The 26,615-nt window shown below is 46.2% G+C and overlaps 1 protein-coding gene and 1 long non-coding RNA gene across 4 annotated transcripts in view; both read left to right on the forward strand.

The window, feature by feature from the left end:
• The window catches only part of LOC127915244 (uncharacterized), a 7,223-nt gene extending 872 nt beyond the window's left edge, over window positions 1-6,351 (forward strand). For 2 of the 3 annotated variants that reach the window (XR_008090693.1, XR_008090697.1), the window contains 3 exons: window positions 1-796; window positions 2,184-2,383; window positions 6,119-6,351. The exon at window positions 1-796 is cut by the window's left edge. This is a non-coding gene — a long non-coding RNA (uncharacterized LOC127915244). The remainder of the gene's footprint in view (window positions 797-2,183; window positions 2,384-6,118) is intronic. The other variant, XR_008090699.1, reaches the window with a different exon arrangement.
• micu1 (mitochondrial calcium uptake 1) overlaps window positions 1-26,615 on the forward strand; it is a 142,044-nt gene that overhangs the window by 77,698 nt on the left and 37,731 nt on the right. The window lies entirely within an intron of this gene.

Below are 26,615 nucleotides of genomic sequence, written 5' to 3' on the forward strand. Positions count from 1 at the left end.
GAAATGGTATTATAGTGTCCATACCAACGGCTTGAGGTATGAAATGGTATTATAGTGTCCATACCAACGGCTTGAGGTATGAAACAGCATTATAATGTCCATACCAACGGCTTGAGGTATGAAATGGTATTATAGTGTCCATACCAACGGCTTGAGGTATGAAATGGTATTATAGTGTCCATACCAACGGCTTGAGGTATGAAACAGCATTATAATGTCCATACCAACGGCTTGAGGTATGAAATGGTATTATAGTGTCCATACCAACGGCTTGAGGTATGAAATGGTATTATAGTGTCCATACCAACGGCTTGAGGTATGAAACAGCATTATAATGTCCATACCAACGGCTTGAGGTATGAAATGGTATTATAGTGTCCATACCAACAGCTTGAGGTATGAAATGGTATTATAATGTCCATACCAACGGCTTGAGGTATGAAATGGTATTATAGTGTCCATACCAACGGCTTGAGGTATGAAATGGTATTATAGTGTCCATACCAACGGCTTGAGGTATGAAACAGCATTATAGTGTCCATACCAACGGCTTGAGGTATGAAATGGTATTATAGTGTCCATACCAACGGCTTGAGGTATGAAATGGTATTATAGTGTCCATACCAACAGCTTGAGGTATGAAATGGTATTATAGTGTCCATACCAACGGCTTGAGGTATGAAATGGTATTATAGTGTCCATACCAACGGCTTGAGGTATGAAACAGCATTATAATGTCCATACCAACGGCTTGAGGTATGAAATGGTATTATAGTGTCCATACCAACGGCTTGAGGTATGAAACAGCATTATAATGTCCATACCAACGGCTTGAGGTATGAAACAGCATTATAATGTCCATACCAACGGCATTATAATGTCCATACCAACAGCTTGAAGTATGAAACAGCATTATAATGTCCATACCAACAGCTTGAGGTATGAAACAGCATTATAATGTCCATACCAACGGCATTATAATGTCCATACCAACGGCTTGAGGTATGAAACAGCATTATAATGTCCATACCAACAGCTTGAAGTATGAAACAGCATTATAATGTCCATACCAACAGCTTGAGGTATGAAACAGCATTATAATGTCCATACCAACGGCATTATAATGTCCATACCAACGGCTTGAGGTATGAAACAGCATTATAATGTCCATACCAACAGCTTGAGGTATGAAACAGCATTATAATGTCCATACCAACAGCTTGAAGTATGAAACAGCATTATAATGTCCATACCAACAGCTTGAGGTATGAAACAGCATTATAATGTCCATACCAACGGCTTGAGGTATGAAACAGCATTATAATGTCCATACCAACGGCTTGAGATATGAAACAGCATTATAATGTCCATACCAACAGCTTGAGGTATGAAATGGTATTATAATGTCCATACCAACGGCTTGAGGTATGAAATGGTATTATAGTGTCCATACCAACGGCTTGAGGTATGAAATGGTATTATAGTGTCCATACCAACAGCTTGAGGTATGAAATGGTATTATAGTGTCCATACCAACGGCTTGAGGTATGAAACAGCATTATAATGTCCATACCAACGGCTTGAGGTATGAAATGGTATTATAGTGTCCATACCAACAGCTTGAGGTATGAAATGGTATTATAATGTCCATACCAACGGCTTGAGGTATGAAATGGTATTATAGTGTCCATACCAACGGCTTGAGGTATGAAATGGTATTATAGTGTCCATACCAACAGCTTGAGGTATGAAATGCATTATAATGTCCATACCAACGGCTTGAGGTATGAAACAGCATTATAATGTCCATACCAACAGCTTGAGGTATGAAACAGCATTATAATGTCCATACCAACAGCTTGAGGTATGAAACAGTATTATAATGTCCATACCAACAGCTTGAGGTATGAAATGGTATTATAATGTCCATACCAACGGCTTGAGGTATGAAATGGTATTATAATGTCCATACCAACGGCTTGAGGTATGAAACAGCATTATAGTGTCCATACCAACGGCTTGAGGTATGAAACAGCATTATAGTGTCCATACCAACGGCTTGGGTATGAAATGGTATTATAGTGTCCATACCAACGGCTTGAGGTATGAAATGGTATTATAGTGTCCATACCAACAGCTTGAGGTATGAAATGGTATTATAATGTCCATACCAACGGCTTGAGGTATGAAATGGTATTATAGTGTCCATACCAACGGCTTGAGGTATGAAACAGCATTATAATGTCCATACCAACGGCTTGAGGTATGAAATGGTATTATAGTGTCCATACCAACGGCTTGAGGTATGAAATGGTATTATAGTGTCCATACCAACGGCTTGAGGTATGAAACAGCATTATAATGTCCATACCAACGGCTTGAGGTATGAAACAGCATTATAATGTCCATACCAACGGCATTATAATGTCCATACCAACAGCTTGAAGTATGAAACAGCATTATAATGTCCATACCAACAGCTTGAGGTATGAAACAGCATTATAATGTCCATACCAACGGCATTATAATGTCCATACCAACGGCTTGAGGTATGAAACAGCATTATAATGTCCATACCAACAGCTTGAAGTATGAAACAGCATTATAATGTCCATACCAACAGCTTGAGGTATGAAACAGCATTATAATGTCCATACCAACGGCATTATAATGTCCATACCAACGGCTTGAGGTATGAAACAGCATTATAATGTCCATACCAACAGCTTGAGGTATGAAACAGCATTATAATGTCCATACCAACAGCTTGAAGTATGAAACAGCATTATAATGTCCATACCAACAGCTTGAGGTATGAAACAGCATTATAATGTCCATACCAACGGCTTGAGGTATGAAACAGCATTATAATGTCCATACCAACGGCTTGAAGTATGAAACAGCATTATAATGTCCATACCAACAGCTTGAGGTATGAAATGGTATTATAATGTCCATACCAACGGCTATAGGTATGAAATGGTATTATAGTGTCCATACCAACAGCTTGAGGTATGAGGTATGAAACAGTATTATAGTGTCCATACCAACGGCTTGAGGTATAAACAGCATTATAATGTCCATACCAACGGCTTGAGGTATGAAATGGTATTATAGTGTCCATACCAACAGCTTGAAGTATGAAACAGCATTATAATGTCCATACCAACAGCTTGAGGTATGAAATGGTATTATAGTGTCCATACCAACGGCTTGAGGTATGAAACAGCATTATAATGTCCATACCAACAGCTTGAGGTATGAAACAGCATTATAATGTCCATACCAACAGCTTGAGGTATGAAATGGTATTATAGTGTCCATACCAACAGCTTGAGGTATGAAACAGCATTATAATGTCCATACCAACAGCTTGAGGTATGAAATGGTATTATAGTGTCCATACCAACGGCTTGAGGTATGAAATGGTATTATAATGTCCATACCAACGGCTTGAAGTATGAAACAGCATTATAATGTCCATACCAACAGCTTGAGGTATGAAATGGTATTATAGTGTCCATACCAACGGCTTGAGGTATGAAATGGTATTATAGTGTCCATACCAACGGCTTGAGGTATGAAATGGTATTATAGTGTCCATACCAACGGCTTGAGGTATGAAATGGTATTATAGTGTCCATACCAACAGCTTGAGGTATGAAACAGCATTATAATGTCCATACCAACGGCTTGAGGTATGAAATGGTATTATAATGTCCATACCAACAGCTTGAGGTATGAAATGGTATTATAATGTCCATACCAACGGCTTGAGGTTGAGGTATGAAATGGTATTATAATGTCCATACCAACGGCATTATAATGTCCATACCAACAGCTTGGAAGTATGAAACAGCATTATAATGTCCATACCAACAGCTTGAGGTATGAAACAGCATTATAATGTCCATACCAACGGCATTATAATGTCCATACCAACGGCTTGAGGTATGAAACAGCATTATAATGTCCATACCAACAGCTTGAAGTATGAAACAGCATTATAATGTCCATACCAACAGCTTGAGGTATGAAACAGCATTATAATGTCCATACCAACGGCATTATAATGTCCATACCAACGGCTTGAGGTATGAAACAGCATTATAATGTCCATACCAACAGCTTGAGGTATGAAACAGCATTATAATGTCCATACCAACAGCTTGAGGTATGAAACAGCATTATAATGTCCATACCAACAGCTTGAGGTATGAAACAGCATTATAATGTCCATACCAACGGCTTGAGGTATGAAACAGCATTATAATGTCCATACCAACGGCTTGAAGTATGAAACAGCATTATAATGTCCATACCAACAGCTTGAGGTATGAAATGGTATTATATGTCCATACCAACAGCAGAGGTATGAAATATTATAATGTCCATACCAACGGCTTGAGGTATGAAATGGTATTATGTGTCCATACCAACGGCTTGAGGTATATGGATGTCCATACCAAGCATTATAATGTCCATACCAACAGCTTGAGGTATGAAACAGCATTATAATGTCCATATGCTTGAGGTATGAAAACAGCATTATAATGTCCATACCAACAGCTTGAGGTATGAAACAGCATTATAATGTCCATACCAACAGCTTGAGGTATGAAACAGCATTATAATGTCCATACCAACGGCTTGAGGTATGAAACAGCATTATAATGTCCATACCAACAGCTTGAGGTATGAAACAGCATTATAATGTCCATACCAACAGCTTGAGGTATGAAACAGCATTATAATGTCCATACCAACTTGGAGATATGGCATTATAATGTCCATACCAGCTTGAGGTATGAAACAGCATTATAATGTCCATACCAACGGCTTGAGGTATGAAATGGCATTATAATGTCCATACCAACGGCTTGAGGTATGAAACAGCATTATAATGTCCATACCAACAGCTTGAGGTATGAAACAGTATTATAAGTGTCCATACCAACAGCTTGAGGTATGAAACAGCATTATAATGTCCATACCAACGGCTTGAGGTATGGTATTATAATGTCCATACCAATGGTATGAAACAGCATTATAATGTCCATACCAACGGCTTGAGGTATGAAACAGCATTATAATGTCCATACCAACAGCTTGAGGTATGAAACAGTATTATAATGTCCATACCAACGGCTTGAGGTATGAAATGGCATTATAGTGTCCATACCAACGGCTTGAGGTATGAAATGGCATTATAATGTCCATACCAACGGCTTGAGGTATGAAATGGTATTATAATGTCCATACCAACGGCTTGAGGTATGAAATGGTATTATATGTCCATACCAACAGCTTGAGGTATGAAACAGCATTATAATGTCCATACCAACGGCTTGAGGTATGAAATGGCATTATAATGTCCATACCAACGGCTTGAGGTATGAAACAGCATTATAATGTCCATACCAACGGCTTGAGGTATGAAACAGCATTATAATGTCCATACCAACGGCATTATAATGTCCATACCAACAGCTTGAAGTATGAAACAGCATTATAATGTCCATACCAACAGCTTGAGGTATGAAACAGCATTATAATGTCCATACCAACGGCATTATAATGTCCATACCAACGGCTTGAGGTATGAAACAGCATTATAATGTCCATACCAACAGCTTGAAGTATGAAACAGCATTATAATGTCCATACCAACAGCTTGAGGTATGAAACAGCATTATAATGTCCATACCAACGGCATTATAATGTCCATACCAACGGCTTGAGGTATGAAACAGCATTATAATGTCCATACCAACAGCTTGAGGTATGAAACAGCATTATAATGTCCATACCAACAGCTTGAAGTATGAAACAGCATTATAATGAAACGGCATTATAATGTCCATACCAACAGCTTGAGGTATGAAACAGCATTATAATGTCCATACCAACGGCTTGAGGTATGAAACAGCATTATAATGTCCATACCAACGGCTTGAAGTATGAAACAGCATTATAATGTCCATACCAACAGCTTGAGGTATGAAATGGTATTATAGTGTCCATACCAACGGCTTGAGGTATGAAATGGTATTATAGTGTCCATACCAACGGCTTGAGGTATGAAATGGTATTATAGTGTCCATACCAACAGCTTGAGGTATGAAATGGTATTATAGTGTCCATACCAACGGCTTGAGGTATGAAATGGTATTATAGTGTCCATACCAACGGCTTGAGGTATGAAACAGCATTATAATGTCCATACCAACGGCTTGAGGTATGAAATGGTATTATAGTGTCCATACCAACGGCTTGAGGTATGAAATGGTATTATAGTGTCCATACCAACGGCTTGAGGTATGAAACAGCATTATAATGTCCATACCAACGGCTTGAGGTATGAAACAGCATTATAGTGTCCATACCAACGGCATTATAATGTCCATACCAACAGCTTGAGGTATGAAACAGCATTATAATGTCCATACCAACAGCTTGAGGTATGAAACAGCATTATAATGTCCATACCAACGGCATTATAATGTCCATACCAACGGCTTGAGGTATGAAACAGCATTATAATGTCCATACCAACAGCTTGAAGTATGAAACAGCATTATAATGTCCATACCAACAGCTTGAGGTATGAAACAGCATTATAATGAAACAGCATTATAATGTCCATACCAACAGCTTGAGGTATGAAACAGCATTATAATGTCCATACCAACAGCTTGAGGTATGAAACAGCATTATAATGTCCATACCAACAGCTTGAAGTATGAAACAGCATTATAATGTCCATACCAACAGCTTGAGGTATGAAACAGCATTATAATGTCCATACCAACGGCTTGAGGTATGAAACAGCATTATAATGTCCATACCAACGGCTTGAAGTATGAAACAGCATTATAATGTCCATACCAACAGCTTGAGGTATGAAATGGTATTATAGTGTCCATACCAACGGCTTGAGGTATGAAATGGTATTATAGTGTCCATACCAACGGCTTGAGGTATGAAATGGTATTATAGTGTCCATACCAACAGCTTGAGGTATGAAATGGTATTATAATGTCCATACCAACAGCTTGAGGTATGAAACAGCATTATAATGTCCATACCAACAGCTTGAGGTATGAAACAGCATTATAATGTCCATACCAACAGCTTGAGGTATGAAACAGCATTATAATGTCCATACCAACAGCTTGAGGTATGAAATGGTATTATAATGTCCATACCAACAGCTTGAGGTATGAAACAGCATTATAATGTCCATACCAACGGCTTGAGGTATGAAACAGCATTATAATGTCCATACCAACGGCTTGAGGTATAAAACAGCATTATAATGTCCATACCAATGGCTTGAGGTATGAAACAGCATTATAATGTCCATACCAACAGCTTGAGGTATGAAACAGCATTATAATGTCCATACCAACAGCTTGAGGTATGAAACAGCATTATAATGTCCATACCAACAGCTTGAGATATGAAACAGCATTATAATGTCCATACCAACGGCTTGAGGTATGAAACAACATTATAATGTCCATACCAACGGCATTATAATGTCCATACCAACGGCTTGAGGTATGAAACAACATTATAATGTCCATACCAACGGCATTATAATGTCCATACCAACGGCTTGAGGTATGAAACGGTATTATAGTGTCCATACCAACGGCTTGAGGTATGAAACAGCATTATAATGTCCATACCAACGGCTTGAGGTATGAAACAGCATTATAATGTCCATACCAACGGCTTGAGGTATGAAACAGCATTATAATGTCCATACCAACGGCTTGAGGTATGAAACAGCATTATAATGTCCATACCAACAGCTTGAGGTATGAAACAGCATTATAATGTCCATACCAACAGCTTGAGGTATAAAACAGCATTATAATGTCCATACCAACGGCATTATAATGTCCATACCAACGGCTTGAGGTGTACTAAAGTGATTGAGTGAGTAAAAACAGACATCTATTGTGGCAAAGCAACATAGCCTAGTTAACCAGTCTGAATTCTTCTCTCACCATTTGAGGTTTAGCATTCAGACTGGTTTAACTAGGCTAGGTTGCCTAGCCACCACAGTCCCTCATTCTCTCTCTCTCTCTCTCAATCACTGTATTGAACCACCAAGTTTGTGTGCGTATATGAGAAATCAAAATGTATAGAGAGAGAGTTGAGATGGGTTTAACGAAGCTAACCCCCCTCTATCAACTGGAAATGGAACATTCCAGAGTTCTAGATGGAACATTCCAGAGTTCTAGATGGAACATTCCAGAGTTCTAGATGGAACATTCCAGAGTTCTAGATGGATGATCCCTACGTAGCCGATATGTCACCTCTATCTCTGGGCATTCTGTTTGCAAATCTCTCTCTGTACTATACAGTAGTCTACACATGATGCATGGCTAGCTGTGGATGATAGTCTCTTGACTCGCAAACACACACACACACACACACACACTCACCACTCAAACACACACTCACCACTCACACACCACGGCACCTGATTGGCCTGATAGCGTCCTCTGGCTTGGCAACAGAATTACACTTCACTCACTTTTCTATCCAGCCCTCCTTTCCCCCTCCTCTCTCCATCCTCCCCCCGTTCCCTCGCCAAGAACCTATGAAATCGCTCCATTCCACTGGACTGGGATGCAATATTAATATTGTAAGAATTACAGTAACCTACAATTCCCCGAGCTGAAACTCCTGAGTCGAGGGCAGTTTTATGGTCAGAGTATGCTAATCTGAGGTTCAGACGAGGAGATTGGGAGTGGGTGTTCCCAGTGGATGGAGCTTCTCCTTGTCTGGGGGGGTGATATCACAATGGAATCTGCTTGAGTACTAGTAGTATCTCTTAAAAAAAATATTAATTGGAAAATGGTAGTTCAGTTCTCCTCTCCTTTCGTGTGTGCTAAAATTCCTCACCATATTTTTTTCACATTTGTTTATTTATCCATTGTTTGTGCTTTTAATGTTTGGGTACTCCCCTACTGCTCTTAGTATGTTTGGGTACTCCCCTACTTCTCTTAGTATGTTTGGGTACTCCCCTACTGCTCTTAGTATGTTTGGGTACTCCCCTACTGCTCTTAGTATGTTTGGGTACTCCCCTACTGCTCTTAGTATGTTTGGGTACTCCCCTACTGCTCTTAGTATGTTTGGGTACTCCCCTACTGCTCTTAGTATGTTTGGGTACTCCCCTACTGCTCTTAGTATGTTTGGATACTCCCCTACTGCTCTTAGTATGTTTGGGTACTCCCCTACTGCTCTTAGTATGTTTGGGTACTCCCCTACTTCTCTTAGTATGTTTGGGTACTCCCCTACTGCTCTTAGTATGTTTGGATACTCCCCTACTGCTCTTAGTATGTTTGGGTACTCCCCTACTGCTCTTAGTATGTTTGGGTACTCCCCTACTTCTCTTAGTATGTTTGGGTACTCCCCTACTGCTCTTAGTATGTTTGGGTACTCCCCTACTGCTCTTAGTATGTTTGGGTACTCCCCTACTGCTCTTAGTATGTTTGGGTACTCCCCTACTGCTCTTAGTATGTTTGGGTACTCCCCTACTGCTCTTAGTATGTTTGGGTACTCCCCTACTGCTCTTAGTATGTTTGGATACTCCCCTACTGCTCTTAGTATGTTTGGGTACTCCCCTACTGCTCTTAGTATGTTTGGGTACTCCCCTACTTCTCTTAGTATGTTTGGGTACTCCCCTACTGCTCTTAGTATGTTTGGGTACTCCCCTACTGCTCTTAGTATGTTTGGGTACTCCCTACTGCTCTTAGTATGTTTGGGTACTCCCCTACTGCTCTTAGTATGTTTGGGTACTCCCCTACTGCTCTTAGTGTGTTTGGGTACTCCCCTACTGCTCTTAGTGTGTTTGGGTACTCCCCTACTGCTCTTAGTATGTTTGGGTACTCCCCTACTGCTCTTAGTATGTTTGGGTACTCCCCTACTGCTCTTAGTATGTTTGGGTACTCCCCTACTGCTCTTAGTGTGTTTGGGTACTCCCCTACTGCTCTTAGTATGTTTGGATACTCCCATACTGCTCTTAGTATGTTTGGGTACTCCCCTACTTCTCTTAGTATGTTTGGGTACTCCCCTACTGCTCTTAGTGTGTTTGGGTACTCCCCTATTGCTCTTTAACATTTTCTAATTGGGTTTTTAAACCAAATGTTCCATTGAGTTTAATCCTCCACTGTCCAAGTGTATCTCTCTCCCTCTTTCTCTCTCCTCATATCATTGTGACCATGCCATCAGTTGTTATAATGTAATGTTATTGTAATGTTTTGCTGTTATTCATGTAACTGCTGTGGAATCTACTCCTGCTCTGGCAATCTTCTCCATATAACCAATAACCCTTCCTCCTCCTCCTCCTCCTCCTCCTCCTCCTCCTCCACCTGACGAATCCCCCATTTTATCAACCATCCCTCCCCCTTATCCCCTACCTACCTATTCATCAACTGTCCCTTCCCCTCCCTCACTGTCTCCTCTCCCCTCCTCCATCCCTCCATCCGCCCCTCCCTCTCTGCAGGACTTCTGGCAGGTATGGGGCGTGTGCCGAGCAGCATGTGTGTGTGTTTGAACCAAGGCCTGATCTGATGACTGTGTACTCTGTTCACTGTACCTCTCTACCTCCAACTCCTTCCATCTCTCTCTCCTTCTAATTCCTCCCTCCCTACTCTCTACCTCCATCTCTCTCTGCCTCTACTTCACTCTCTACCTCTACTTCTCTCTCTGCCTCCAACTCCCTCCATCTCTCTCTACCTCTACTTCTCTCTCTACCTCTACTTTTCTCTCTGCCTCTACTTCACTCTCTGCCTCTACTTCACTCTCTGCCTCTACTTCACTCTCTGCCTCTACTTCACTCTCTGCCTCTACTTCACTCTCTGCCTCTACTTCACTCTCTGCCTCTACTTCACTCTCCCCTGGAGATCTACCATATATACACCTACTCGTTCCAGGGTTTTTCTTTTTTGACTATTTTCTACATTGTAGATTAATAGTGAGGACATTACAACTATGAAATAACACATGGGATCATGTAGTAACCAAAAAGGTGTTAAATAAATCAAAATATATTTTACATTCTTCAAAGTAGCCAGCCTTTGCCTTGATGACAGCTTTGCACACTCTTGGCGTTCTCTCAACCAGCTTCACCTGGAATGCTTTTCCAACAGTCTTGAAAGAGTTCCCACACATGCTGAGCACTTGTTGGCTGCTTTTCCTTCACTCTGCGGTCCAACTCACCCCAAACCATCTCAATTTGGTTGAGGTCGGGTGATTGTGAAGGCCAGGTCATCACTCTCCTTCTTGGTCAAATAGCTCTTACACAACCTGGAGGTGTGTTGGGTCATTATCTTGTTGAAAAACAAATGATAGTCCCACTAAGCCCAAACCAGATGGGATGGCGAATCACTGCAGAATGGTGTGGTAGCCATGCTGGTTAAGTGTTTTCTTTGGGCTGAAATCTGAGACTGCCTTGAATTCTAAATAAATCACAGTGTCACCAGCAAAGCGCCCTACACCATAACACCACCTCCTCCATGCTTCACGGTGGGAAATACACATATGGAGATCATCCGTTCACTAATGTCCATTGCTCGTGTTTCTTGGCCCAAGCAAGTCTCTTCTTATTGGTGTTCTTTAGTAGTGGTTTCTTTGCAGCAATTTGACCATGGAGGCTTGATTCACAGTCTCATCTGAACAGTTGATGTCGAGATGTCTGTTTCTTGAACTCTGAAGCATTTATTTGGGCTGCAATCTGGAGCTGGTAACTCCAATGAAATTATCCTCTGCAGCAGAGGTAACTCTGGGTATTCCTTTCCTCTGGCGGTCCTCATGAGAGACAGTTTCATCATAGCGCTTGATGGTTTTTGCGACTGCACTTGAAGAAACTTTCAAAGTTCTTGAAATGTTCCGTATTGACTGACCTTCGTGTCTTAAAGTAATGATGGACTGTTTGCTTATTTGAGCTCTTCTTGCCATAAGATAGACTTCGCGCTATTTGGTAAAATACCATCTTCTGTATACCACCCCTACCCTGTCACAACACAACTGATTGACTCAAACGCATTAAGAACGAAAGACATTCCACAAATGAACTTTTTAACAAGGTACACCTGTTAACTGAAATGCATTCCAGGTGACTACCTCGTGAAGCTGGTTGAGAGAATGCCAAGAGTGTGCAAAGCTATCATGAAGGAAAAGGGTGGCTTCTTAGAAGAATCTCAAATATAAAATATATTTTGATTTAACTTTTTTTGGGGGGGGGTTACTACATGATTCCATATGTGTTATTTCGTAGTTTTGATGTCTTCACTATTATTCTACAATGTAGAAGAAGAGTAGAAATAGAGAAAAAAATCCCTGGAATGAGTAGGTGTTCTGAACCTTTTGACCGGTAGTGTAGTTGTCAGTGGGGAGGAAAAACACACTGTAGAAGTTTCTCTGGTCAGGAAAAACACACTGTAGAAGTTTCTCTGGTCAGGAAAAACACACTGTAGAAGTTTCTCTGGTCAGGAAAAACACACTGTAGAAGTTTCTCTGGTCAGGAAAAACACACTGTAGAAGTTTCTCTGATCAAGTTGTATTGCATCTCAACTTCAGCAGAGTGTAAAGTGCTTAACCAAAGTCACGGGTTGTGTCCCAAAAAAGGGACCCTAATTCCCTCTTTAAGTGCACTACTTTTTGCCCAGAGCCCATTTTAGGGAATAGGGTGCAATTTAGGACTAAGGCTTCACCACAACCCCAGCAGGATAGAACACTGGCCAAGCACCAAATAGTGCATTACACATGGATCTATTTCCATCAGGAATCATTGGAATCGTAATACAAAACCCTCCACAACTGGCTCTTGGCACTGTGGATGTCAGAGTGGAATAGGTTTAGTGATCAACGGAAAGTCGGCCTAGTATGGTTTAAGATATAGAGAAACGGACGGAAGGACTGGGGCATAAAATACTGGGCCGTCATCTTCTACACCGGTACAACAGGGAAGGATGGAGAGTGCTTGTGTGCGTAAACACACACCAAGTCATATATCACACACACACACCTGCTGCTGCCTGTCTCTACAGTGGCTCTTTGTGTTTGAATCTAGATGACGGTCTACCCTCCCTGTTGCTCTAGGGGATGAGCCACCCTCCCTGTTGCTCTAGGGGATGAGCCACCCTCCCTGTTGCTCTAGGGGTTGAGCCACCCTCCCCGTCACCCTCCCTGTTGCTCTAGGGGTTGAGCCACCCTCCCTGTTGCTCTAGGGGTTGAGCCACCCTCCCTGTTGCTCTAGGGGCTGAGCCACCCTCCCTGTTGCTCTAGGGGTTGAGCCACCCTCCCTGTTGCTCTAGGGGTTGAGCCACCCTCCCTGTTGCTCTAGGGGATGAGCCACCCTCCCTGTTGCTCTAGGGGTTGAGCCACCCTCCCTGTTGCTCTAGGGGTTGAGCCACCCTCCCTGTTGCTCTAGGGGTTGAGCCACCCTCCCTGTTGCTCTAGGGGATGAGCCACCCTCCCTGTTGCTCTAGGGGATGAGCCACCCTCCCTGTTGCTCTAGGGGTTGAGCCACCCTCCCTGTCACCCTCCCTGTTGCTCTAGGGGTTGAGCCACCCTCCCTGTCACCCTCCCTGTTGCTCTAGGGGTTGAGCCACCCTCCCTGTTGCTCTAGGGGTTGAGCCACCCTCCCTGTTGCTCTAGGGGTTGAGCCACCCTCCCTGTTGCTCTAGGGGTTGAGCCACCCTCCCTGTTGCTCTAGGGGTTGAGCCACCCTCCCTGTCAGCCCCTCCCTGCTGCTCTAGGGGTTGAGCCACCCTCCCTGTTGCTCTAGGGGTTGAGCCACCCTCCCTGCTGCTCTAGGGGTTGAGCCACCCTCCCTGTTGCTCTAGGGGATGAGCCACCCTCCCTGTTGCTCTAGGGGTTGAGCCACCCTCCCTGTTGCACTAGGGGATGAGCCACCCTCCCTGTTGCTCTAGGGGTTGAGCCACCCTCCCTGCCACCCTCCCTGCTGCTCTAGGGGTTGAGCCACCCTCCCTCCCTGTTGCTCTAGGGGATGAGCCACCCTCCCTGTTGCACTAGGGGTTGAGCCACCCTCCCTGTTGCTCTAGGGGTTGAGCCACCCTCCCTGTTGCTCTAGGGGTTGAGCCACCCTCCCTGTTGCTCTAGGGGTTGAGCCACCCTCCCTGTTGCTCTAGGGGTTGAGCCACCCTCCCTGTTGCTCTAGGGGTTGAGCCACCCTCCCTGTTGCTCTAGGGGTTGAGCCACCCTCCCTGTTGCTCTAGGGGTTGAGCCACCCTCCCTGTTGCTCTAGGGGTTGAGCCACCCTCCCTGTTGCCTGAGCCACCCCCTGTTGCTCTAGGGGTTGAGCCACCCTCCCTGTTGCTCTAGGGGTTAAGCCACCCTCCCTGCTGCTCTAGGGGATGAGCCACCCTCCCTGTTGCACTAGGGGTTGAGCCACCCTCCCTCCCTAGGGGTCACCCTCCCTGTTGCTCTAGGGGTTGAGCCACCCTCCCTGTTGCTCTAGGGGTTGAGCCAAGCTCCCTGCTGCTCTAGGGGTTGAGCCACCCTCCCTGTCACCCTCCCTGTTGCTCTAGGGGTTGAGCCACCCTCCCTGTTGCTCTAGGGGTTGAGCCAAGCTCCCTGTTGCTCTAGGGGTTGAGCCACCCTCCCTGTTGCTCTAGGGGTTGAGCCACCCTCCCTGTTGCTCTAGGGGTTGAGCCACCCTCCCTGTTGCTCTAGGGGTTGAGCCACCCTCCCTGTTGCTCTAGGGGTTGAGCCACCCTCCCTGTTGCTCTAGGGGTTGAGCCACCCTCCCTGTTGCTCTAGGGGTTGAGCCACCCTCCCTGTTGCTCTAGGGGTTGAGCCACCCTCCCTGTTGCTCTAGGGGTTGAGCCACCCTCCCTGTTGCTCTAGGGGTTGAGCCACCCTCCCTGTTGCTCTAGGGGTTGAGCCACCCTCCCTGTTGCTCTAGGGGTTGAGCCAAGCTCCCTGTTGCTCTGGGGGTTGAGCCACCCTCCCTGTTGCTCTGGGGGTTGAGTCACCCTCCCTGTTGCTCTACAGGTTGGTACAGGTTTAGTTACCCTCCCTGTGGCCAGAGGATTAGATACAGGATCTACCTACTAGGTGACCTTTAAACAGCAGGGATGTGCCTTGTTTAACCTGTAGCACGGTGAGACACACCAAGACCCAGAGATATGGAGCGTGAGCAGGAACAAGGATGTCTGAGACCTAGCAGGAAGGGAGGGTAGTGAGGCAGTACACAGCCCTGTCCAGTGGAGGTCTGAGACCTAGCAGGAAGGGAGGGTAGTGAGGCAGTACACACAGCCCTGTCCAGTGGAGGTCTGAGACCTAGCAGGAAGGGAGGGTAGTGAGGCAGTACACAGCCCTGTTCAGTGGAGGTCTGAGACCTAGCAGGAAGGGAGGGTAGTGAGGCAGTACACAGCCCTGTCCAGTGGAGGTCTGAGACCTAGCAGGAAGGGAGGGTAGTGAGGCAGTACACAGCCCTGTTCAGTGGAGGTCTGAGACCTAGCAGGAAGGGAGGGTAGTGAGGCGGTACACACAGCCCTGTCCAGTGGAGGTCTGAGACCTAGCAGGAAGGGAGGGTAGTGAGGCAGTACACACAGCCCTGTCCAGTGGAGGTCTGAGACCTAGCAGGAAGGGAGGGTAGTGAGGCAGTACACACAGCCCTGTCCAGTGGAGGTCTGAGACCTAGCAGGAAGGGAGGGTAGTGAGGCAGTACACACAGCCCTGTCCAGTGGAGGTCTGAGACCTAGCAGGAAGGGAGGGTAGTGAGGCGGTACACACAGCCCTGTCCAGTGGAGGTCTGAGACCTAGCAGGAAGGGAGGGTAGTGAGGCAGTACACAGCCCTGTCCAGTGGAGGTCTGAGACCTAGCAGGAAGGGAGGGTCGTATTTGAGCTGAGATGCAATAAGAAACTTCTACTCTGTTAGTGCTGAATGACAACAGTTCTGTTCCCCTGTTTACGTCTCTCCCTCTCTTTACTCTTTCCCTCCCTCTTTCACTCACTCTCTTCTCACGCTTTCCCTCCCTCTTTCACTCACTCTCTTCTCGTTCTTTCCCTCCCTCTTTCACTCACTCTCTTCTCGTTCTTTCCCTCCCTCTTTCACTCACTCTCTTCTCGCTCTTTCCCTCCCTCTTTCACTCACTCTCTTCTCGCTCTTTCCCTCCCTCTTTCACTCACTCTCTTCTCGCTCTTTCCCTCCCTCTTTCACTCACTCTCTTCTCGTTCTTTCCCTCCCTCTTTCACTCACTCTCTTCTCGTTCTTTCCCTCCCTCTTTCACTCACTCTCTTCTCGTTCTTTCCCTCCCTCTTTCACTCACTCTCTGCTCGCTCTTTCCCTCTCACTCTCTCTCTTCTCGCTCTTTCCCTCCCTCTTTCACTCACTCTCTGCTCGCTCTTTCCCTCTCTCTTTCCCTCCCTCTTTCACTCTCTCCCTTCACCCCCTCCTCTATGCTTCCATCTTCCTCTTCTCTGTCACCCTCTCGCTCTCTCCAGCCTTGTCCAATGCTTTGGCGCTGCTGTAGCTCTTTCCCAGCATGCTCTGCTCCTTGCCTGTGTCTAAAGGGGAGACCGTACTGTATGTAGAGCGGCACGGGTCTGCAGGTTATAGCTCCCCCTCTCTGCAGCCGGCATGGTGGCACCACAGGGTGATCTAAACCCAGGAAATGAATCATCTCTCCATTTGCTAGATAGCTTCTTATGGCCCGGGTCCAATACTTTTACTGGGTTGGGAAAACAAAGCTACTAGAATCTTGCTTTCACCTACCCTCTGGTGTTCGGTCAGTGATTTATGGTTGTATCCCAATTCTCCAACGTTCTTTTGAATGTGTACACTTGTGCTTTTAAATCCAAAGCTACTTCGTGCTTTCACCTAGCCACTAGTGTTAGATCAATGATACCTCAAGAAGGAAGGGAGCATTTTTCCAGCCTTGGAACAGAGCCCAGAACATAGAATTAGAATGGCTAGAACATTCTACTCATTCTATGTCTTTGGCCCATTGAAACCCCTTCTATTGATAGAATCCCAGCACTAGAATGATTCTATTGATAGAATCCCAGCACTAGAATGATTCTATTGATAGAATCCCAGCACTAGAATGATTCTATTGATAGAATCCCAGCACTAGAATGATTCTATTGATAGAATCCCAGCACTAGAATGATTCTATTGATAGAATCCCAGCACTAGAATGATTCTATTGATAGAATCACAGCACTAGAATGATTCTATTGATAGAATCACAGCACTAGAATGATTCTATTGATAGAATCACAGCACTAGAATGATTCTATTGATAGAATCACAGCACTAGAATGATTCTATTGATTGAATCCCAGCACTAGAATGATTCTATTGATTGAATCCCAGCACTAGAATGATTCTATTGATTGAATCCCAGCACCAGAATGATTCTATTGATTGAATCCCAGCACTAGAATGATTCTATTGATTGAATCCCAGCACTAGAATGATTCTATTGATTGAATCCCAGCACTAGAATGATTCTATTGATTGAATCCCAGCACCAGAATGATTCTATTGATTGAATCCCAGCACCAGAATGATTCTATTGATTGAATCCCAGCACCAGAATGATTCTATTGATTGAATCCCAGCACTAGAATGATTCTATTCTATTGATAAAACACACCACCTGTGGCCTTTATCGCTCTGTGATGCCACGGCAACCACTATCTGTCATGTGACTGGTTGCGACACCTGTCACTCAGAAAGGAATGCTGACGGGGCTGCTGCCATGGAAACAAACATGCCTGTTGTCTTGTCGTCACACAAGTTCTTAGTTATTATAGCTACTGACTTTTATTCTGTTTCAGCGGCTGGAACAAACCTTCCAAGGACAGTTGTGTATCAGCCTTCCTCCCTCCTCCTCCCTCCTCCCTCCTCCTTTCTCGCTCTCTTTCTCTCTCCCTCACTAGCTCTGACTTTGTTGTTATTTCTCACACACACACACACACACACACACACACACACACACACACACACACACACACAGAGGTTGGGCTGGTGTGATTTGACTGCACACCTGGTTATCTACTCCTACAGCTGTTGATCCTTAGTGACCATAATAGTTAATTGAACGTCTGTAGCAACACACACCATTTTCTCTGAGATTCATTCATCTTTAAATGTGGTTGCCTTCGCTCTCTCTCTCTCTCTCTCTCTGAATATTTATGTCTAGAGTTTATTAGCAGCACACCTGCTCTGCTAGTCAATCCTCTGGAGACCTGGCTGGTGTTTAGTAGAGTACTATCTAATCATATCTGTACTTGCCCCCCCCCCAAAAAGAACCTTCCAGAAGGACAACCATCTCATCTCTTTATGGTAGAGTGACCAGGCAGAAGCCACTCCTCAGTAAAAGGAACATAACATCCCGCTTGGAGTTTTCCAAAAGGCACCTAAAGACTCTCAGACCACGAGAAGCAAGATTCTCCGATCTGATGAAATCAAGATTAAACTCTTTGGCCTGAATGCCAAGCGTCACGTCTGGAGGAAACCTGGTACCATCCCTACAGTGAAGCATGGTGATGGCAGGATCATGCTGTGGGGATGTTTTTCAGTGGCAGGGACAAGGAGACGAGTCCGGATAGAGGGAAAAATCAATGGCGCAAAGTACAGATGAACGGAGCAATGAGATCCTTGATGAAAACCTGCTCCAGAGCACTCGGGACCTCAGACTGGGGCAACGGTTCACCTTCCAACAGGACATCGACCCTAAACACACAGCCAAGACAACGCAGGAGTGGCTTCGGGACAAGTCTGTGAATTCCGTTGAGTGGCCCAGCCAGAGCCTGAACATGAACCCAATCGAACATCTCTGGAGAGACCTGAAAATAGCTGTGCAGCGACGCTCCCCATGCAACCTGACAGAGGTTGAGAGGATCTGCAGAGAAGAATGGGAGGAACTCCCCAAATACAGGTGTGCCAAGCTTGTAGCGTCATACCCAAGGAGACTCGAAGCTGTAAGCACTGCCAAAAGTGCTTCAACGAACTACTGAGTAAATGATCTGAATACTTATGTAAATTATATATATTTTTATACATTTGCAAACATTTCTAAAAACCTGTTTTTACTTTTATGTGGTATTGTGTGTAGATTTAATCAATTTTAGTATAAGGCTGTAAGGCAACAACATTTGGACAAAGTCAAGGGGTCTGAATACCTTCCGAATGCACTGTTGGTCTCTATTTCTCTGTCTGGACTGACCTTCCTGTGGTAAATGAGACTTCAAGCCTCAGGAGCATATGTCACAAGCTGCTAGTTCTGATATTACAATCAGCCAATGAGGTCAATTTAAATCTGTAATGTCAGAACTAGCAGCTTGTGATTGGCTTTCTCTCCCTGGGCCTCCCTTCAATCAGCCAAGCAGGTCACTTAAAAAAAATATATTCTCTGTTTATTTCACCTCTAAAGGATCTCTTATCCCATAGCTGCCTCACATGATCACATAGCTGCCTCACATGACCCCCGTAGCGGCCTCACATGACCCCCGTAGCGGCCTCACATGACCCCCGTAGCGGCCTCACATGACCCCCGTATCGGCCTCACATGACCCCGTAGCGGCCTCACATGACCACGTATCGGCCTCACATGACCACGTAGCTGCCTCACATGACCCCGTAGCTGCCTCACATGACCCCGTAGCTGCCTCACATGACCCCGTAGCTGCCTCACATGACCCCGTAGCTGCCTCACATGACCCCGTAGCTGCCTCACATGACCCCGTAGCTGCCTCACATGATCACATAGCTGCCTCACATGATCACATAGCTGCCTCACATGATCACATAGCTGCCTCACATGATCACATAGCTGCCTCACATGATCACATAGCTGCCTCACATGATCACATAGCTGCCTCACATGATCACATAGCTGCCTCACATGATCACATAGCTGCCTCACATGATCACATAGCTGCCTCACATGATCACATAGCTGCCTCACATGATCACATAGCTGCCTCACATGATCACATAGCTGCCTCGCACGACCCGGCACGACCCCGGCAGCGGCCTCGCACGACCCGGCAGCGGCCTCGCACGACCCGGCAGCGGCCTCGCCGACCCCGACCCGACCCGGCAGCGGCCTCGCACGACCCCCCGCAGCTGCCTCGCAGCGGCCTCGCACGACCCCGTAGCTGCCTCGCACGACCCCGTAGCTGCCTCACACGACCCCCCGTAGCTGCCTCACACGATCACGTAGCTGCCTCACATGATCACATAGCTGCCTCTCACATGATCACATAGCTGCCTCACATGATCACATAGCTGCCTCACATGATCACATAGCTGCCTCACATGATCACATAGCTGCCTCACACGACCCGGCAGCGGCCTCACACGACCCCGTAGCTGCCTCACACGACCCCGTAGCTGCCTCACACGATCACATAGCTGCCTCACATGATCACATAGCTGCCTCACATGATCACATAGCTGCCTCACATGATCACATAGCTGCCTCACATGATCACATAGCTGCCTCACATGACCCGGCAGCGGCCTCACAAGACCCCGCAGCGGCCTCACACGACCCCGCAGCGGCCTCACACGACCCCGCAGCGGCCTCACACGACCCCGCAGCGGCCTCACACGACCCCGTAGCGGCCTCACACGACCCCGTAGCGGCCTCACATGACCCCATGATCCCGTAGCACAGGGAACCAGCCCACACAGACAGACAGGGTAGCTGCACAAAGACGCCGAACTACACAGTTAAAAGACATTTCCATATCTGAGGCTTTTCTCTGTCTCTCTCTCTCTCACGCACCCAAACAGTACGTACACTACATCACCAACAGGATATGTACTCCTGCTCGTCCAACATCTCATTCCAAAAAATCATGAGCATTAATATGGAGTTGGTCCCCCCCCCCTTTTGCTGCTGTAACAGCCTCCACTCTTCTGGGACGGCTTTCCACTCCAGCCGACACTTTTCGCATTTCGCACGGTGATCTTAGGCTTGTGTGCTGCTGCTCAGCCATGGAAACACATTTCATGAAAATCTAGACAAAGTGATTGTGCTGACGTTGCTTCCAGAGGCAGTTTGGAACTCGGGTAGTGAGTGTTGCAACTGAGAACAGGCGTTTTTGTTTTTTTTACGAGCTTCAGCACTAGCCGGTCCCGTTCTTTTTGAGCTTGTGTGGCCTACCACTTACCGACTGAGTCGTTGTTGCTCCTAGGCGTTTCCACTTCACAATAACAGCACTTACAGTTGACCGGGGGAATCTCCAGCAGGGCCGAACTGACTTGTTGGAAAGGTGGAATCCTATGACGGTGCCATGTTGAAAGTCAGTTGAAGGCCATTCTACTGCCAGTGTTTGTCTATGGAGATTGCATGGCTGTGTGCTCAATTTTATACACCTGTCAGCAATGGGCGTGTATGAAATAGACGGATCCACTAATCTGAAGGGGTGTCCACACACTTTTGTATATATAGTGTATGTCTCTCTCTCCACACCACTTATTTTCTCTCTCTCTCTCTCTCTCTCTGTCTCTCTCTGTCTCTCTCTGTCTCTGTGTCTCTCTGTGTCTCTCTGTGTCTCTCTCTGTGTCTCTCTCTGTGTCTCTCTCTGTGTCTCTCTCTGTGTCTCTCTGTCTCTCTCTGTCTCTCTCTGTCTGTCTCTCTGTCTGTCTCTCTGTCTGTCTCTCTGTCTGTCTCTCTGTCTGTCTCTCTGTCTGTCTCTCTGTCTGTCTCTCTGTCTCTCTGTCTCAGCTGCGGTGTTGGACAGGGCAGATAGTTGACCGTCATGGGCGTCAGCGTAGCCTAGTGGTTAGAGCGTTGGACTAGTAACCAGAAGGTTATGAGTTCAAACCCCCAAGCTGACAAGGTACAAATCTGTCGTTCTGCCCCTGAACAGGCAGTTAACCCACTGTTCCCAGGCTGTCATTGAAAATAAGAATATGTTCTTAACTGACTTGCCTGGTTAAATAAAGGTAAAATTAAAATTAAATTAATGTGTTGCTGTTACTACAGTGCATTAAAGAGGACCGGGCTTCACCCCAGAACCAGGCTCCACTCATGCAGTTGTTTTGTACTAGTTTTCTGATGGTGTTGAAAGTGAAGTCCACGTAGTGTAACACACACTGTGAAAGAGATTGTGCCGTTTGTCACCGCAGCATCGTAATCAAACAGAGGTCCTCCTCTGTAGCTGTGTAAGTGGTTTAACCAGCTGTGTTTGGAAGTGTTGATGAGAACACGGCTGAACGCAGCGGCGCCCCCTGGTGCCTAGCAGTGGCCATTGACAGGAGCTGACCTTGTGGGTGGACACTGACAGGGAGATCAACTATTTTCAGGCTAGATTCAATCTGTTTTCATTTACAACCCCCTGTGTTGTTGTTGACAGGTCTGCTTTGAGCTCACGTTGGAACAGGGAGCTGAGAACTTCAAACTATGAATGTTTTTGTAGGAGAGTTTTTAGAAAGCACTGGAGGTATCCAACTAGTATAGTAGTTGGCTGTACTGCACAGACTGATCTGGGATCAGGGAATAGTCGGCTGTATAGTAGTTGGCTGTACTGCAGACTGATCTGGGATCAGGGAATAGACTACACCCCCCCCCCACTTTTAATGGCCTTCTGAACGGGATATTTCACTAAACAGCAGCGCTGCATTTAACTTGCATCCAAGTGAACTGAGTTGAAAGATTAGAGTCTTTCTGCATGCAGCCCTGTGGCTGTACTGTGGTTATTCAGTCCAGTGACTTTGGCTCAAACCGTTGCTTAGTTAGACTCTGAGAGTTCAGTTGAGTTTCGGCCTAGTTTGGTTCCCTGGGAAGCCACTCGAGTGGAATAAGTTGAGAGGTTTAGATTAATGCACATGTCTGGCTGTTTTTCCAGATCTAGTCAGAGTTCACTGGAGTGTTGTGCTAGTAGTTGACTTCAGCAGGACTGCTAGCCTGGCTGGACTGCTAGCCTGGCTGGACTGCTAGCCTGGCTGGACTGGTTGCTAGCCTGGCTGGACTGGTTGCTAGCCTGGCTGGACTGGTTGCTAGCCTGGCTGGACTGGTTGCTAGCCTGGCTGGACTGGTTGCTAGCCTGGCTGGACTGGTTGCTAGCCTGGCTGGACTGGTTGCTAGCCTGGCTGGACTGGTTGCTAGCCTGGCTGGACTGGTTGCTAGCCTGGCTGGACTGTTGCAGACTGGCTTGGGCTAGCCTGGCTGGACTGGTTGCTAGCCTGGCTGGACTGGTTGCTGGGCCTGGCTGTACTGGTTGCGAGCCTGGCTGGACTGGTCTGCGAGCCTGGCTGGACTGGCTGTATAGAGCCTGGCTGGACTGGCACAGCCTGGCTGGACTGGTTGCGAGCCTGGCTGGACTGCACAGCCTGGCTGGACTGGTTGCGAGCCTGGCTGGACTGGTTGCGAGCCTGGCTGGACTGGGCGAGCCTGGCTGGACTGGTAGCCTGGCTGGACTGGCACAGACGAGCCTGGCTGGACTGGTTGCGAGCCTGGCTGGACTGTAGCCTGGCTGGACTGGTTGCAGCCTGGCTGGACTGGTTGTATAGTAGCCTGGCTGGACTGGTTGCAGCCTGGCTGGACTGGTTGAATAGCCTGGCTGGACTGGTTAGCCTGGCTGGACTGGTTGCAGCCTGGCTGGACTGGTTGCTAGCCTGGCTGGACTGGTTAGCCTGGCTGGACTGGTTGCAGCCTGGCTGGACTGGTTGCGAGCCTGGCTGGACTGGCACAGCCTGGCTGGACTGGTTGCTAGCCTGGCTGGACTACACACAGCCTGGCTGGACTTTAATAGCCTGGCTGGACTGGTTGCTAGCCTGGCTGGACTGGTTGCAGCCTGGCTGGACTGGTTGCTAGCCTGGCTGGACTGGTTGCTAGCCTGGCTGGACTGGTTGCTAGCCTGGCTGGACTGGTTGCTAGCCTGGCTGGAGTTCAGCCTGGCTTGAGCCTGGCTGGACTGGTTGGAGCCTGGCTGGACTGGTTGATTAAGCCTGGCTGGACTGTTTTCCAGCCTGGCTGGACTGGTTCAGCCTGGACTGGTTGGGCCTGGCTGGACTGGTTGAGCCTGGCTGGACTGCTAGCCTGGCTGGACTGGTTGCTAGCCTGGCTGGACTGGTTGCGAGCCTGGCTGGACTGGTTGCTAGCCTGGCTGGACTGGTTGCTAGCCTGGCTGGACTGGTTGCGAGCCTGGCTGGACTGGTTGCGAGCCTGGCTGGACTGGTTGCTAGCCTGGCTGGACTGGTTGCTAGCCTGGCTGGACTGGTAGAGATCATCTGATATGTTGGTGTAAAATAGTCTGACCAGGCTTTTACCCTAACCCACAGAGTTGTCTCTCTCTCGGTCTCCCTGTGGCCTAGCCTACCCTCCTGGCCCAAGCTCTGATTTGTCTTTCTGCCTGAGCTGAACACACACACACACACACACACAGTGCTTGAGGAATAATCACACAGTGCACTTGACTCGAGCCTGCAGGGCCTCTCATAGCGTGACAGAGACTGACAGACGCACACAGGGGGAGGCAGTACTTACTTAATTAACTCCAGCACTGCAGTAATTAGGATTTACACTCCATTTGAAGATCCTGGTTGTTTCTCAAATGGATCCCATTCCTTAGATATGTGCACTACTTTTGACCTGAGACCTATAGGCCCTGCTCTAAAGTAGTGCACTAAATAGGGAGTGGGGTTCCATTGGGGATGCATGCTAGAGCAGAAGGTTATTAACTCGGACCCTCTGAGTGTTATTTATAGAAATACAACCGCTAGAGTTTATCCAAGATGATTCTGGTTTAGCTGGGGGAAAACTGTCTCACAAGCACATTCAGCTGAGCCTAAATCAACACAGATTACGCTTCCTATTATTATTACAGAAATTCACGAGCCTGTTTTAAAAAAAAATCAATAATACTGAGAGGGAGTCCGAAGTGGAATGCTATTCTTTATATAGTGCACTATGTTCCACCAGGGCCCCTGTTGTTTACTGGGCCCCTGTGGTGTTTATACGGGGCCCTGTGGTGTTTATACGGGGGCCCTGTGGTGTTTATACGGGGGCCCTGTGGTGTTTATACGGGGGCCCTGTGGTGTTTATACGGGGGCCCTGTGGTGTTTAATCGGGGGCCCTGTGGTTCACAGCATATCAAGTCTGTCATCTGACAGAGAGAGGGAGATGGAAGGATGGGGAGAGACTGAGTAAAGTCTCCGGGGAGCGAGATGAGTAGATTTGTAATTCTATTATTTGTACTGTTCACTACTTTATTTTACTATATTGTACTGTAAATGATTGTACTGTGCTTTACTTTGATGTGCACTACTTTATTGTACTGTACTTTTATGTACTTTACTGTACTGTAATGTATTATACTCTACTGTACTTTTATGTACTTTACTGTACTGTATTATACTCTACTGTACTTGTATGTACTTTACTGTACTTTTATGTACTTTACTGTACTTTTATGTACTTTACTGTACTGTACTGTATTATACTCTACTGTACTTCATCATGCAGGGTAGTGGGTTCGATTCCTGGGACCACCCATACGTAGAATGTATGCACACATGACTGTAAGTCGCTTTGGATAAAAGCGTCTGCTAAATGGCATATATTATTATTATATATTATGATGTACTCTACATTAGTGTGTGTGCGTGTGAGCACAGGTTATTTGCCAAGGGCCCACATGTCCAATCTGTCAACTGGTACCATTCACCACAAAAACACAAGTCAAAGCCGCCACTATGCACTCATCTACAGTGGTACCACACCTACAGACAACACAAACAATCACCAGCTGGTTTTCCTGTCTCTCTCTGTCCTCCCTCGTTCCTCCCCTCCTTGGGTTCTCTCTCCATTTCAGCCATAGCGCTGGATATAAAATATTCCTCTCTCGCTTCTCTTCTTTCTCTGTCTCTGCCGTCCTCCTCCTCCTCCTCTCTCTCTCACCCACTCCTTCCCCTTTTTGTAAATGTGTAAAACTTCAATGATGTTACTGTGGAAACCATATTTGCTATATTTACACCCGTGACACAAATATATTGTCCCCTATATTTACACCCGCGACAGATATATTGTCCCCTATATTTACACCCGCGACACAAATATATTGTCTCCTATATTTACACCCGCGACAGATATATTGTCCCCTATATTTACACCCGCGACACAAATATATTGTCCCCTATATTTACACCCGCGACAGATATATTGTCCGTGGTCAAAAAGAGTGGACTAAATAAAGGGAATTAAAGTTCCATTTGGGACAGAACTATTATGAGTCCAGATGACTCTGCTTATTGGGTATAGTGTTACAGGAATGCTCCCGGCCTGTGTCCCAACTGGCCCCCTATTCCCTTTACAGTTATGGGGGCCCATATATAGGGTATAGGGAACAGGGTGCTATTTGGGACAGCCGGTCTGTTTGGGTAAGGGCACTATGTACTTAATGTGTCTGTGTTTGACTTTATACCAGAGCAAAGGTGTGTCCCTTGTGAAGAGTCAGGCTGGAGTGTTTAACCTCTCCTCCCTCTCTTCTCTCTCTCCCTCTCTTCTCTCTCTTCTCTCTCCTCTTCTCTTCTCTCTCTTCTCTCTCTTCTCTTCTCTCTCTTCTCTCTCTTCTCTCTCTTCTCTCTCTTCTCTCTTCTCTT

The sequence above is a fragment of the Oncorhynchus keta genome, chromosome 3, assembly GCF_023373465.1.
Source record: "Oncorhynchus keta strain PuntledgeMale-10-30-2019 chromosome 3, Oket_V2, whole genome shotgun sequence".
NCBI lineage: Eukaryota > Metazoa > Chordata > Actinopteri > Salmoniformes > Salmonidae > Oncorhynchus > Oncorhynchus keta.